The sequence below is a fragment of the Pseudorca crassidens genome, chromosome 2 (assembly GCF_039906515.1).
Source record: "Pseudorca crassidens isolate mPseCra1 chromosome 2, mPseCra1.hap1, whole genome shotgun sequence".
Lineage (NCBI taxonomy): Eukaryota > Metazoa > Chordata > Mammalia > Artiodactyla > Delphinidae > Pseudorca > Pseudorca crassidens.
Genome location: NC_090297.1, coordinates 108732394 through 108748707, shown reverse-complemented (window position 1 = coordinate 108748707; position 16314 = coordinate 108732394). Strand labels below are relative to the sequence as shown.

Genomic DNA, 16314 nt, shown 5'->3' with positions numbered 1-16314 from the left:
CCTTGGAAAGTCCAGGGAAGTATTTTCTTTGGAAATCCCATCTTTCTCACCAGAATTTAAATATTGCTTCTGGGCTAATTATTTTTCATTTCATTTTTTAAAAATTTTTATTTATTTATTTATTTATTTGCAGGCCCAGACAAACTTGACTAGAAAAGAAGCCCGGGCAGGGGTTAGGATGAGCACAGCACATGACGTGCCACGCGCTCCAACCAATTGAAAAACCACGAAAGGGGGAGGGCGGAAGTGACGAGCCGTATCCCTCCGCGGGGCGAGAGGGTCGGTGGGGGGAGTCGGCGTCTCTCTCCCCCGCGCCAGCTCCCGTACACGGAGCCGCATTCCTTGGCCCCCCCGCCCCCCTCCCTCGGGGCCCCCCCGCCCCCCTCGGGAAAAAAATCCACCCCAAATCACTCGAACCCGAGGGAGGTTTCCTTTCACCCTCGGGAGACGCGCTTTCAACGGTTCCCTCTTCTTCGTCTCCCCCCAAGCCCCCGTCCCCTCCCCTGCTCCCACCCCCTTCTCCCGGCGCCGGGTGCAAGGTCCCTTTAAGGCGACGGCGCCTTCCTCGGGTCAGACTACCGGCGGCGACGACCACGGGAGGTGAGTGAGCGAGCGAGCTTTCTCTCTCCCCACCCCCCTTCTCCCGGGGGTTCCGTTATCTTTTCGCTCGGCGAGGCGTTCCGAAGCGAGACAATGAGAGGGGGATGGGGCGGGAGCGCGAGGGGTGGGGGCGGGGGCCCGGTGGCGCGCGCCCCCGCCCCCCTCGAGTGCCGGCGCGGCCCGCGGCGGCGGGCGTGGGGTGCGGCGCGCGAGCGCGTGTGTGAGTGCGTGCGCCCTGGGAGCCGCGCGGCGGGCCGGGCAGGCCCTTGTCTGCCTGCCGGCCGCCCCCGGCGCCTGCAGCGGCGCGCGCGCGCGCACTCGCGGTCCACGGCCCCGCACACACCCGACGTCCACACGCACACCCGGCGCGAGGCGTCTCGGAGGAGTGGGCGGGCGCGGGCGCGGGCGGCGGCCCGCTGGGGAAGAGGCGGGGGCGCGGGCGGCGGCGAGACGGCGGGGCGCGGCGGGAGGGGAGGGCGAGGCCGCGCTGGGGAGGCGGGCGGGAGGGGCCGTGGGCCGACGTCCCCCGGGGGTGGGGATGGTGCTCGGCCGTCCCCGCGCCACCCCCGCCGGGGAACGAGTGGGGCGCTCTTTTTGAGCGCGAGGAGGAGAATGAGTGATTGCTTAGTCTCTCCCTTGTGTTATGTAATCCCCGCTCGGTCGTATAGTACACCCGAAGCCTTAGTGCACCGCGGTTTACAAAGTCTCCTCCCCCGGCTCTAAAATTTTGGGGTGGCGCCGTGATTTATAAAATGGGATGTGGCGGAAAAAGCTTTATTTTCGTATGGTTATATCCTGCCGCGGTGGGCGCCATGTTTATCCCAGGGACTATTTTCTCTAGATTCTTAGCACCTTCTGAAAAGGAGTGATGTTGATCCACCTGCTTTCTCTCCATTCTGCGAGTTTTCCTGATTTCCTCTTCTGTCAGACGCGGGATTCTCTCAAATTGTTAATAATACTGGACGTTTCTCTCATTGTCTTGGATATTTTCAGCTCAGAAAAAGGTAGAGCTGGAAAGAGTAAGTCGTTTAGCCCAGATCTCTTTTTCGAGATGGAAATTGAGATACAGGTGTCCTATCGGAACAGCCGTCGTTCTGTTGCAGACTGTGGCCCAGCCCTCTACACTCTTTTAGAGACCTCCCACCGCAGCTCAAAACCCCACAGAAGTACAATTTCACTTTCAAAGGAATTTTCCCATCTAGATGAAGGGAAACGGCGGGGCCGGGGGGGGGGGGACTGCTTCTTGGCGAACGACATTGAATTTTGAGACCCCTTGCTTTTGGAACTGGGAATTGGACTTTGAACTACTTAGCACAATCGTTCTTAACTTCGGGGTGCATAAAAAGTACCTTGCAGATCGCTAAAAGTGCGGTTTGGGGGGGCCTCATCCCCAAGCTTTTTTGGATGGGATGGGGAGAGGGGTATCATCTCTACATTTTTAATCTGCAATCCTTCAGCTGAGACTGATTAGGGTAACCACCATATTGAGTTTTTGATCCCGCATGAAGGTGCGCAGACTATAATCTTCGAACAATTAAGTGGCAATCTATGCCCTTGATTACCTTCCCCTTTCATATATTACGGTTATAACGTACCAGCTATGCTGATGTATCTCAAACTAAAGGAACTAACAGAATGAAGACTCTTGGGATGAACAGAATTTTGTTAGTTTCCACCCCCACCTTGAACCAGTGGCATAATCTAGAAAAGCAGTTCCCAGAATGTGGTCTGCTGACCCCTGGGAATCCCCTCAGGCCCATTCAGGAGAGCTTCGAGGTCATAACTGTTTTCAAAATAATACTGAGACACTGTTTATCTTTTTCACTGACATTTGCACTTAAGATCCAAAAGCAACACTTGATAAAACTACTGCAGGAAACTCTATACTTACTTGAGAATGTCCTTGATGAAGCAGTAAAAATAATTAGTTTTATTAAATTTCAGCTCTTTAGTACATGTCTTTTTAATTTATAAGAGTCTATGACCAAATGGGAAGTGTGCTTGAAGCACTTAACACCGCCTGCTGAGGTAGATCTTTGTTATAAGGAAAGGCACTTGAGAGATTTAGTTGTGAGTTACTTGTTTCCTGGAACAGCATTGTTACTTGAAAGAACGACTGATAAACTACAGTTTTTGACACTTGAGTGTTTGTGGATGTTTTCTTGAAAAAAGTGTGAGCTTGTCACTTCAAGGAAAATGATAGTATTTGTTCCCAGTGATAAAAATTTGAGAGTGAAAATTAGAATTTTTAAAAAGTTGATACCTCAACCGTAACAACTTCCTGGTACTTGAAAGACTTTTCTTATAATGTCAGTTTTAATGACTGTGGTTTTTTTTATATTGTATGATGAAATGTGTCAATAGTTGGAAGATAGGCATAGTTCAGTAAATCTGTATTTTCCAAATGACCATTGCATGAAGTCACCATGAGTAAGAAATCATTTCAAAATTTAAGGTACATCAATGGATTTTAACATAACATTCATTGATAGGGTTTCAGGTTCCAAGATGCAGTTATCCTTTAAGAAACTATCATTTGTCTAGTTTTAGTACTATATCAATATACAAACTATCTGAAAAGGTTTTTAGAATACTTTTCCCTTTTTCTATCTGTGTGACAGCAGATCTTTGTTATATACTTAACCAGAACAACATAGAACCACAGACTGAATGCAGAAGCAGTTATGAGAATCAAACTCTTCTATTAACCTAGACATGAAAGATTTGCAAAAATGTAAAACAACGTTATTTCACTCTTTGGGGGAAAAATAGTAATTTTTAATTGAAAATGTTATTTAAGTTAACATGTAATGGGTTTGTTTTTGAATATACTGATAAGTATTTACATTTTTTATGATTTAATTTCTAATGTAAATATCAAAAGGTAAAGTCCACATTAAAAAAAGCTCTTTGGGATCCTTAATAATTTTAAGAATGTAAGGGGGTCCCAAGACCAAAAACTGGGTCTGTCCTGTCCTTCTCCTTAAATCATCCAAATCTGTCTCCCTATAGAAACTTCCGGAGAATTCAGAAATGTTGGAGTTAATAATGGAAGAGGCAATGACTTGGGGAAGAATTCCAGAGCAAAAAAAGCTTAGTAAATGTCCCAGCCAGGATTCAAACCAGCTGTAACCTAGGGCAAGTTACTTGAACTCTCTAAACTTCGTTTTGACCTTATCTGTAAAATGTATTACTTAGGGTATATAGTGAGAATTAATTGTGATAATGTAAAGTGCATAATGCCTGTTATTAGATCATAGTAAAATAAAATGTATTCCAGATAATGTTTCAGTCTTTATTCTCCATATATGTCTTTTTGTTGAAAGTGGAGATTTCTGATTTAAATTACAAACCCTAGAGCTGGTGGTGTCTTTGTCATAATATCAGTATGGTAAGACTTTGATAGATTCTTTGGCAATCTGGTTTGTGATAATAAGCCATATCCACAAAAACGTATTTTTACATGTAACTCCAGAGGAGGAGAAAGGACTAATGTTTTACTAGTATTTGGCAGAGTTAAATGAAATTGAGTAGAAATGGAATTTAGACAACATACAACTGTCAGTGAAGAAGAACTTTTCTTGGGAGAAGAACTGAATATTGTACCCTTTAAAAATAGGAAACTTAGGGCTTCCCTGGTGGCGCAGTGGTTGAGAGTCCGCCTGCTGATGCAGGGGACATGGGTTCGTGCCCCGGTCCAGGAGGATCCCACATGCCGCGGAGCGGCTGGGCCTGTGAGCCATGGCCGCTGAGCCTGTGCATCCGGAGCCTGTGCTCCGCAACGGGAGAGGCCACAACAGTGAGAGGCCCACGTACCGCGGAAAAAAAAAAAAAAAAAAGGAAACTTAACTGCTCACTTCAGTTGTTGTTTTAGTAAAGAACCCATAGTGAATATATTTGGGTTCTTCTTGATAGGAGATTTGCTGCCAGATAAGTGGAAAGTATTTTATGTTTGAGAATATTAGGCAGATTATTAAGACTATTTAAGAACCCATTGTGAATATTATATGTGAGGTTCTACAGCAGTTACTGTGAGGGACAAAATGGGCCATACGGAAGACTGGGTAAATAAATGCTTCTTATTACAAGTTTAACAATAATTAGTTTTATAGCCATACTAAGTATTCAGCCCTGTAGGTTTTCTGGAATTAATCCCTTTTAAAGTCAAAAACTGAAGTAACTTGAATACAGATTTTTTTGAGGATTATTATTGTTTATTTCTAACTCAGGAGCAAGAGAGTGGTATTCTTAAATTTGTTGTTTAAGACATTTTTTCTGTTCCAAATGTTCTTTTTATCTTGATTTATGTATGAGTGGGTATGCGCTAGCAGTGAATTGAAAATGTTAGATACTGAATTCTTCATTCCTGGAGTTTACTTTAGAGCTATAAAAGAACCAGACAAATTAAAGGAATTCAATGCTTCAAGAGCCAAATCTGTCTGGAGAGTTTTGGTAGAAAACATGTTTTCCTAATCTTATTTGAGGTGAAGATAGGTAGACATTTCTGCCCATTAAATACTTCAGAGGTAGATTGACAGTTGTAACTGAGGGATTCTTTTTGCTGCTTTTAAATAAGATTGTATAAAGAGTCTCTTTGTATCTTGCTTTTCAGTTATGTAGGCTTTTACTGACTAGCTGATTTTATAGGACCTGAGTATAAGGTAGACTACCATATTTGCCAGCATTTAAGATACAATTCAGTCCTCGCTAGAAAGGTATGTATCTGGTACACCCATATTATGGATGGAAAGATGAATGCCAAAGACTTAAAGACTGTGGGAATCACTAATAGTCCCGTGTGAGTTGCAGTGTTGAGTAAAACCTACTGAGTGCACGAAAATCACGTTACCAGTGTAATTACTGCTACAAAATACAGAAACCAGATAGGTTACCAAGATGTCAGATAATCATGATGCGTTGATTAATGGAAGACGGCAGTGTTCATCTCATCTTACAGTACCTCCTTGGTAACCTGTATAACTCAACTTCGATTTATTTTTTTCTAACATTTAATTATGGTGCAACATCTTTAGAAATGTGTATATATAATCTATGTGAAAATTGCTCCTAGAAATGAGAATAAGTTAACAGAAAATTCAACCCACGAGGCTACCAGTTTGATTTAGTAAATGGCAAAAAGAAAATGGCAGAATATAGTAGAACAAAATATCACAACCATGATATGAGTAGGTAGTTATTCCCCATTACTTTTTTTCTTTTCTTTTTTAAATTTCAGCTTTATTGAGGTGTAATTGATGTATAAAATTGTATGATGTTAAACTGTACATCATGGTGATTTCATATACATAAATATTGTGAAAGGATTCCCCCCCATTCAGTTAATTAACACATCCATCACCTCACATATTTATCTTGTGTGTATGTGAACATTCTACTCTTTTAGCAAATATCAATTATAGTGTTATCAACTATAGCCACCATATTTTATGTTAGATTCCCAGACCTTGTTCCTCTGATCCCCCCAACTTTTTATTTTAAGAAAATTTCATGCGTGTAAAAAAGGTGAAAGAATACTACAAGGAGTATCTACAATGAACCCACCACCTAGACACAACGATTTTTTTTTCATAAATTTATCCATTTATTTATTTTTGGCTGCGTTGGGTCTTCATTGCTGCGTGCGGGCTTTCTCTAGTTGTGGTGAGCGGGGGCTACTCTTCACTGCGGAGCGGGGGCGTCTCTTGTTGTGGAGCACAGGCTCTAGGCGCACGGGCTTCAGTACTTAGGGCTCGTAGGCTCTAGAGCACAGGCTCAGTAGTTGTAGTACACAGGCTTAGTTGCTCCGCGGCATGTGGGATCTTTCCGGACCAGGGCTCGAGCCCACATCCCCTGGATTGGCAGGCGGATTCTTAACCACAGCGCCACCAGGGAAGTCCCGACACAACCATTTTTCATGTTGGCATATTTGATATCTGTAAGAAAACGCCAAAATATATATTTGCTGAACCACCTGAAAGTCACAGTCATGATACTTCCACTGAACATTTCATGCATTTGCTAAGAATAAATACGTTCTCCTACATAACTCTAATACCACTATTCTTTCTAAGAAAATTAAAAATAATTTCCAAATATCGTCTTGTATCTAGTCTATATTCAAATGTTCCGGTTCTCCCCAATATGTCATTTATAGCTTTTTTATGAACCAGAATCCAGTAAAGGTTTACATGTTGCATTTTGTTACATCGCTTTAGTTTCTTTCAGTCTGGTTTAGTCTTCTCACTCTGTGTGTGGGCATGCATGTATATATACATGTGTGTGTGAGATTGACTTTTTTTTTTTTTTTTTTTTTTTTGGCTGTACGCGGGCCTCTCACTGCCGTGGCCTCTCCCGTTGCGGAGCACAGGCTCCTGACGCGCAGGCTCAGCGGCCATGGCTCACGGGCCCAGCCGCTCCACGGCATGTGGGATCCTCCCGGACCGGGGCACAAACCCGCGTCCCCTGCATCGGCAGGCGGACTCTCAACCACTGCGCCACCAGGGAAGCCCGAGAGATTGACATTTTTAAACTGTGTTAGTAGTTTTATAAAATATTCCATATTCTGCACTTGTCTTATTTCCTTTTAAAATGTCCCACTTTTTGGATTTATCTCATTATTTCCTTGAGGTGCTACTTAACTTATTCCTCTACTGCTGTATTTCCTAAAAACTGTAAGTTAAATTTAAGTGCTTGGTTTGATTCAGGTTAAACATTATTGTCAATAGCTTTTGTTTGTTTACAACAGAATAAGCCACAGACCAAACAGCTGATGACAGAGTTTGTATTATTGGCTAACATTTTTCTGTTTAAACTTATTACTGTCATAACTTTTGGCTTTGAGACATAGAGCTACTTCCGTAATTTTAAGTTTAAGCATAACAATAGGACTTTGAGAAGGACCACAGAAATAAGTTTGCATCGTGTCATTTTGGTTCACTGCCCTCTGAGAAAATGATTGGAAAGTTGAAGAGGCAATAAGAGCTGATATATTTAGCAAAAGCAACCCACAGAGGAATAGTAAAGGGGTGAAAACCAGAAATTTTAGAAATGGAGATTTTGGGACTTTGGGAAATTATTTTCACCAAGATTATTTACCAGTTAATACTGATAGTAACCATAAATTTACAGAACTAACATCATAATGCTAAAGTTTTATAAGGAGAAATTACGTACCTAGGCAGGAACAAGTTTCACAGGTAGATCATTATAGGGTGAAACAAACTAGATGTATATGAGTTTTATAAAAATGTTTTTACTGTGTTAAGATGTAACCCTTTGAACAGTTCTTAGGGATCTTGTTCTCATCTTTTCTGTTGCAGAGAGGATAAATTATTTTAAAAAGAAATGAGAAAATTAACATAACATTGTAAGTCAACTATATTTCAATTTAAAAAAAAAGAAATGAGAGTTCTTTATGCATAGAACGTGGGATGATTTTTTTAAAAATTTTCCCCTTCAGAACATGGATTCAGTTTGATCAGGGTTTCTCAGTCTTGGCACTATTAACATTTTGTGCCAGATATGTCCCCGTCTGTCTCGTGCATTGTAGGATGTTTAGTAGCACCCCTGGCCACTTGCCACTAGATAGATGCCAGTAGCACCCTTCCCCAACCCCACCCCTAGTTATGACTACCAAAAATGTCTCTAGACATTGCCATATGTCTTCTGGGGGCAGATTATTCCTGTTTGAGTATTACTGAGTTGGATAAAAGCCACTGGCATATGTGGATTCCTTAATGATCTAGGTTTCCCTTTATATAACCTATGTACAGACTTTGAACACAGTTCCCTTCTGCAGATATGCTGCACAGCTTGAACTGTGCTTAGTATATGTTGGAGAACACTGGAATATGATGACATTTTTTAGCTCTATTGGAAATTTTATTGAAGCTAGAAATGAGCTCTTCATTTGTAAGGTGTAGGTCTTTTGCTTTATCTCATCCCCCTCCCATCTCCCAGTTTGCTTGGAAAAGAACCTTATTAGCTGTGTGTTATGGGTAAAGTTTTTGTTAGGAATAGTTGATAAATTTGATATTTTTGAGGTGATCTGTTTATATCTTGGCATTCAAGAAAAGACAGTCTTTAAAAAAATAGTTACTGGGGACTATATTCAATATTTTGTAATAACCTGTAAGGGAAAAGAATCTGAAAAAGAATATATATATATATATTATACATATGTATATTACATCCATATATATTTTATATATATGTATGTATAACTGAATCACTTTACTGACACAACATTGTAAATCAGTTGTACTTCAGTTTAATAAATAAGAAAGACATGGTTCCTGTCCTCTCAAATATTTCAGTCTAGTAGTTAAGGGAAGAATGTTGAATTGAGTATCTTATATGTTAGTTAAATATGAATGTTCCTGTTGTTTCAGAGTATCAGCTGAGGGCCCCAAACTAAGAGTCATAGGAGCTAAGCAACCCCACATTATAAAGTATGTTACGGTGACTTCCCTGCCAGTCCAGTGGTTAAGACTCCATGCTTCCAATGCAGGGGGCGTGGATTCGATCCCTGGTCAGGGAACTAAGATCTTGCATGCCCTGTGGCATGGCAATAAATAGATAGATAGTAAGTTACAAGACTATCTCTGCAGGACTTGTAAATTGGGTAAGTCAGAAGCTACTTAGGCTAGTGTTTGGAAAATTCGCCATTTCTTTGGAAGTTAAACATACACTTATCCTGTGGCCCAGAAATTCCTCTCCTAGTTATTTATCCAAAATAATGAAAACATATGCACATACAAAGACTTGTGCCCAAATGTTCATAGCAGGTTTATTCATAATAGCTGAAAAATTGAAAACAACTATCTGTCAACATGTGGATGGATAGTTTATCCATAAATGGAGCACTACTCAGTAATAAAAAATGAACAAACTACTGAAAAATGCAACAAAACATAGATGATTATGTTAAGGTAATGAAGGCAGCCTCAAAAAAAGTTACTTGCTAAAGGGCTTGGTTAAACTACATGCTGTGTCCTCTTTGTTAATCTTTGATCTTAAAAAAATTTTTTTAACTATATGTAAATTCTGCATATAGAATTTATAGGGAAAGGTTGGAAAAAGAGTGGAAGTAATGAGAATTAGTAAAGTTTAAAAGATTGAAACATCTCCAGTAAGAATCTCAGGAGAAAATAGAAGTTTGTTTTAAGTTTCTAAGACAAGTCTTACTTGTAGATTTGGAATTTTTCTGCCAAATGACATAGAAGCGAAATTGAAGGTAGCTGACTAATAGTTGGGGGTTGATATGGAGATAATTTTATGTTTAAAATGAGCAGAGGGACATCCCTGTGGTCCAGTGGTTAAGAGTCCGCCTTCCAATGCATGGGACGTGGGTTCGATCCCTGGTCCGGGAACTAAGATCCCACATGCTGCAGAGCAGCTAAGCCTGTGCACTCTAGAGCCTGCGTGCATCACAGCTAGAGAGCCCTTGTGCCTCAACTACTGAGCCCACACACTCTAGAGCCCTCACGCCGCAACTAGAGAGAAGCCCACGCGCTGCAACGAAAGATCCCGCGTGCTGCAACTAAGACCCGACGCAGCCAAATAATTTTTTTTTTTTTTTTAATGAGCAGAGAAGTCACTAGCATCTAGACTGCGATCTTGGAATATCATTCCACACCGAAAGGAATCAGGGCTCCTTAGAGAAATGGCTGATTCTAGGTCTGGGGCAAGAATGTATGAGATGAGCCTGAAACTTACAGCCAGGATTTTATCAAACACAAGGGTTGTGTCAGAAGGACTCAGGAGCTAACTGAGAAGTTCCCAGTAGCCAAAATAGGACACTTTGAGTATCAATAAGGATAACTGCAGTGGATCAAAACATATCAAATATGTTTAAATTGATGTGTCATATGATGTGATATAATGATAGTTTAAGAACAAGCTTATTGGACTTGCCTGGTGGCGCAGTGGTTAAGAATCCGCCTGCCAATGCAGGGAACACGGGTTCGAGCCCTGGTCCAGGAGGATCCCACATGCCACGGAGCAACTAAGCCCATCTGCCACAACTGCTGAGCCTGCGCTCTAGAGTCCACGAGCCACAACTACTGAGCCTGCATGCCACAGCTACTGAAGCCTGTGCATCCAGAGCCTGTGCTCTGCAACAAGAGAAGCCACCGCAAAAAGTCCATGCACCGCAACGAAGAGTAGCCCCGGCTCACCGCAACTAGAGAAAGCCTGCGTGTAGCAACAAAGACCCAACATAGCCAAAAATAAAATTAATTAATTAATTTTTTAAAAAAGAACAAGCTCATTGGTCACTTTGAGGAAGTGCTAGTAAAACAGATCATTATTTTGAAAACTGGTAAATAAAGGGAAAGAAGCAAGATGGAAAGAGTCGAGACTTTTACTATATGAACTGCACCACTGGGTAACCAAATAGTAGATATGTTTTGTTTTTTTTTTAAATCAAGGTGTTTCAGTTAATAAATGAAAAGGGAATGATAGATTTAGAATGACTAGATCAAGGCATTGAGCCTGGATAGAAGGATTCCTGTTGGAAGAAAATCCTGCCCTTGTGAGTAGTCTTGGGGGAAAAAAATGTTAAACCTGTATCTAATCATGTCTGTAGATCCAGCTATCAATTTCAGGATATACAGAGGCCAGAGGCATATATTAAATGCCATGTGTATGTAATCAACAATATCCAGACTGTAGAAATTGCAAGAGGTGACCTGGTTCTTCAACAGATAAATTACAAGGTGGGGGGAAAAAGATGAAGGAAGATCTATAAATTAAAAGAGACCTGGGCTTCCCTGGTGGTGCAGTGGTTGAGAGTCCACCTGCCAATGCAGGGAACACAGGTTCATGCCCCGGTCCGGGAAGATCCCACATGCCACGGAGCGGCTGGGCCCGTGAGCCATGGCCACTGAGCCTGCGCATCTGGAGCCTGTGCTCCACAACGGGACAGGCCACAACAGTGAGAGGCCCGCGTACCGCAAAAAAAAAAAAGAGACCTAAGAAACTTACCAAATAATCATAATATGTGGACCTTATTTGAATCTGAACCAAACAAACTTTAAGAAATACGTTATTTAAGACATCGAAGCAACCTAAATGTCTATCAACAGAGGAATGGGTAAAGAAGATGTGGTAAATATATACAATGGAATATTACTCAGCCATAAAAAAGAATGAAATAATGCCATTTGCAGCAACATGCATGGACCTAGAGATTATCATACTAAGTGAAGTAAGTCAGAGAAAGACAAATATGTGATATCACTTATTTGTGGAATCTAAAAAAGGATACAAATGAACTTACTTACAAAACAGAAGCGGACTCACAGACTTCAAGAACAAATTTATGGTTACCAAAGGGGAAAGGTAGGGGGAGGGATAAATTAGGAGTTTGGGATTAACATATACACACTACTATATATAAAACAGATAATCAACAAAGACCTACTGTATAGCACAGGAAACTCTACTCAGTATTCTGTAATAACCTATATGGGAAAAGAATCTGAAAAAAAATGGATATATGAATATGTATAACTGAACCACTGCTGTACACCTGAAACTAACACAGTATTGTATATTAGCTATATTCCAATATAAAATAAATTTTAAAAGAAATGCGGCGTTTGAGAGAATTTGAGATTTCAGTGTTGACTAGATATTTGATATTGAGACTATAAATCTTTTAGGCATATTAATGGTACTATGATTTATTTATTTATTTTAAAATTTGGCCATGCAGCTTGCGGGATCCCAGTTCCCCAACCAGGGATCAGACCCAGCCCCAGCAGTGAAAGCACTGCGTCCTAACCACTGGCTGACCAAGGAATTCTCTATGATTTTTCTTTTTTTTGGTACATGATCTTTTCAAGTCCTTATCTTTTAGAGCTACATAATAAAATATTTATAAATATGATATTAGAGATTAGTTTCAAAATAATATGAAGAAGAGAGGGCATAGATGAAACAAGATTGGTTGATAATTTTTGAAGCTGGGTGATGGATACATGTCTACTCTTTTTTTTTTTTTTTTTTTTTGCAGTATGCGGGCCTCTCACTGTTGTGGCCTTTCCTGCGGCGGAGCACAGGCTCTGGACGCGCAAGCTCAGTGGCCATGGCTCACAGGCCCAGCCACTTCGCGGCATGCAGGATCTTCCCGGACCGGGGCACGAACCCGTGTCCCCTGCATCGGCAGGTGGACTCTCAACCACTGCGCCACCTGGGAATCCCCATGTCTACTCTTGTATATTTTTTTTTTTTGGCCCCAATCAAGGATCAAACCCAGGCCCCCTGAAGTGGAAGCATGGAGTCCTAACCACTGGACTGCCAGGGAATTACCTACTCTTGTATATAATTAAAATTGATATCTCATTTTAGGAATAGCAGAAAAGGAATCACTACAGTCTTGATTCAGAGATTCGTAGTTGTAATATGATGAAAGTTTGCCCCTTTACTTGGTTACAGTATATGATTCTCAAATTTACTACCTGTGCAAGTTTTCCTCTTGATGTAGCATGGTGTTCCCTATGTGCTGGCTTTTAATTTCTGGAATTCAGGTTTTTACCTGGCACTTTTTCAGAAGAAATGAAAATGTCCCAAAACTGAGTAAGGATTGAAGTTCAATGTAAGGTTTTTGGTTTTGTTATTTATTTATTTGGCTGCATCTGGTCTTAGTTGCGGTTCATGGGATCTTTCCTTGTGGCCTGCAAGTTTTTCTCTCTAGTTGTGGTGTGCGGGCTCTAGAGTGTGCAGCCTCAGTAGTTGTGGTGCATGGGCTGTAGAGCATGAGGGCTTAGTAGTTGCAGCTGAGGGCTTAGTTGCCTTGTGGCACGTGGGATCTTAGTACCCTAACCAGGAATCGAACCTGCGTCCCCTACATTGGAAGGTGGATTCTTTTTTTTTTTTAATAAATTTATTTATTTTATTCATTTTATTTTTGGCTGTGTTGGGTCTTCGTTGCTGCGTGCAGGCTTTCTCTAGTTGCTGTGAGCAGGAGCTACTCTTCATTGCAGTGCGTGGGCTCCTCATTGCGGTGGCTTCCTTGTTGCGGAGCACGGGCTTTAGGTACACGGGCTTCAGTAGTTGTGGCACGTGGGCTCAGTAGTTGTGGCTCATGGGTTCTAGAGCGCAGGCTCAGTAGTTGAGGCGCACAGGCTTAGTTGATCCGCGGCATGTGGGATCTTCCTGGACCAGGACTCGAACCCGTGTCCCCTGCATTGGCAGGCGGATTCTTAACCACTGGACCACCAGGGAAGTCACTGTTTTTGCATGTGAGATGTATTCCAAGCCTATGAGTACATTTATCCTTTATAGCAAAATAATACGGCAGAGAGGGGAAAATTCCAGATTTTTCTTTTTCTTGTGAGAAATTAAGTTGAAGGTTTGGTGTAGAAAGAAGTTAAACATGAGTAGACTGATAGTTTGGGAAGATTTACCTATTTAGTAATTCCTGTCTTCTTTGATCAAATATAGTTGAAAGGTGGTTATAGGCCATGGATCACTTGGAATACCGCAGAGAAAGATGGTGTTCCTTGAGCATCGTGGTAGAGATATTAAATATAGCATTTCATTATATTAATGAAGATTCCTTTTTGATAGCTGGAAAACTACTGAAGGGTGCTAAATTTGCATTTTTTAATTTTAAAGTTTATAAGGAATTTAATTCAGGTTGATACCTCTATTGTGGTATGGCCCATCTTTTCAACAGAGTTAATTTTTTGACCCTGAGCTATAGGTGCTGAAATGAAAGGAATGATCACATTCTGCGATAGAAGAGGCTAGATCAGAAATAAGGACTGTTTGGAAAACTTGGTTTCAGTGTCTTTCAGAGATGTTTTGCTGTGAGTCATAAAATATGCTCAGTCAGCAGATTTATTATTTTCCGAGTTGTCAGACCTTGTTGGTTAACTGTCTTCTCCATTGTAAAAACCTTGAAAAATATTTTCTAAGTGTAATTTTCTTTCCATTTTGAATCTTTTAATTTACATTGGTTGTCTTGGCAGAGCTTATATCTGAGGAGTTATTTTTCTTTCTCACTTGGTCAAAAGTAGTTAGGACATAAACATTCTTCTTTGCCATCGTTTCACATCTGCCTTTTCCACTCTGTTTCTTAGAATACCTTGTTCATGGTAGGAATAATATAATTTGACTCCCGTCAGATGGAAGAATCTTTCATTATTTTTATTAGTCTTCATTGTTTGACAGGATAAGACGTGAACTCAGTGTTTTATGATACTATAAATAGTTGAGGTAAAAGACCAGCCTGTGGATGTGCTATTAAAATATCCATAAGCATGACACTGAAAACCACAATTTGCATTCAGATAGCTCTGCTTATTCCCAAGGAAAGTTTTCTACAGATTGCTCAGCGTATGTATGGAGAGTTTTCTTGCAGCTGGTCACAGCTAAAAGAAGGTCCTTGAAAACCGTCTGTAGAGGTTATCCACAGTTTATATTCATTCTGCTGGATGTTTGATAGTATGCATTAATTGTCTGTTGGCTGTGGGCTCTAAGAAAGTTACACAGCAAACAAAAAACAATAGTATAAAATTAAGCAGTTAGAAAAGAGTTGTTTAGAATGTTACCTCTTTCAGTGGAACTAGACTGGAAAATACAAAAGTGTGTTGTGTAGTCTTGACTCAAAGAATGCCTTTGATATGGATTTGGCTTCTTTTTAATTCGGTTTCTGGCTAGCATTGTCTTTTGTATATGTAAATTAAATACAAAACTAAGAAAATTTAAGTTGACACTTTAGAGCTTTTTCTTACCCTGCTCATACCTTCTTTCCTTTGTGGTTTTGGTTTGGGAACACAGAAATAATTAAAATAGAATATTAGAGACCAGTTAGAATCAAATGAAGCACTTTACCCATTAAAACTGTGGGCACATCTTCTTTATCCATTCATCCGATGATGGGCACTTAGGTTGTTTCCATCTCTGGGCTATTGTAAATAGAGCTGCAATGAACATTTTGGTACATGACTCTATTTGATTTATGGTTTTCTCAGGGTATATGCCCAGTAGTGGGATTGCTGGGTCATATGGTAGTTCTTTTTGTAGTTTTTTAAGGAACCTCCATACTGTTCTCCATAGTGGCTGTACCAATTCACATTCCCACCAGCAGTGCAGGAGTGTTCCCTTTTCTCCACACCCTCTCCAGCATTTATTGTTTCTAGATTTTTTGATGATGGCCATTCTGACTGGTGTGAGATGATATCTCATTGTAGTTTTGATATACAATGGAATATTACTCAGCCATAAAAAGAAACGAAATTGAGCTATTTGTAATGAGGTGGATAGACCTAGAGTCTGTCATACAGAGTGAAGTAAGTCAGAAAGAGAAAGACAAATACCGTATGCTAACACATATATATGGAATTTAAGGGGAAAAAATGTCATGAAGAATCTAGGGGTAAGACAGGAATAAAGACACAGACCTACTGGAGAACGGACTTGAGGATATGGGGAGGGGGAGGGGGAGCTGTGACAAAGCGAGAGAGTGGCATGGACATATATACACTACCAAACGTAAGGTAGATAGCTAGTGGGAAGCAGCCGCATAGCACAGGCATATCAGCTTGGTGCTTTGTGACCGCCTGGAGGGGTAGGATAGGGAGGGTGGGAGGGAGGGAGATGCAAGAGGGAAGAGATATGGGAACATATGTATATGTATAACTGATTCACTTTGTTATAAAGCAGAAACTAACACACCACTGTAAAGCAATTATACCCCAATAA

General features: G+C 41.0%; 1 protein-coding gene across 6 annotated transcripts in view; it reads left to right on the top strand.

Annotated features, from left to right (window-relative positions):
- Positions 1 to 299: 299 nt before the first annotated feature.
- The window catches only part of POGZ (pogo transposable element derived with ZNF domain), a 48355-nt gene continuing 32340 nt past the window's right edge, over positions 300 to 16314 (top strand). For 4 of the 6 annotated variants that reach the window (XM_067727768.1, XM_067727766.1, XM_067727767.1 and 1 more), the window contains exon 1: positions 302 to 600. The gene's annotated coding sequence lies outside the window, so the exon portion shown is untranslated. Of the gene's footprint in view, positions 601 to 16314 lie in introns of all 6 variants that reach the window. The other 2 variants (XM_067727770.1, XM_067727769.1) reach the window with 2 other exon arrangements.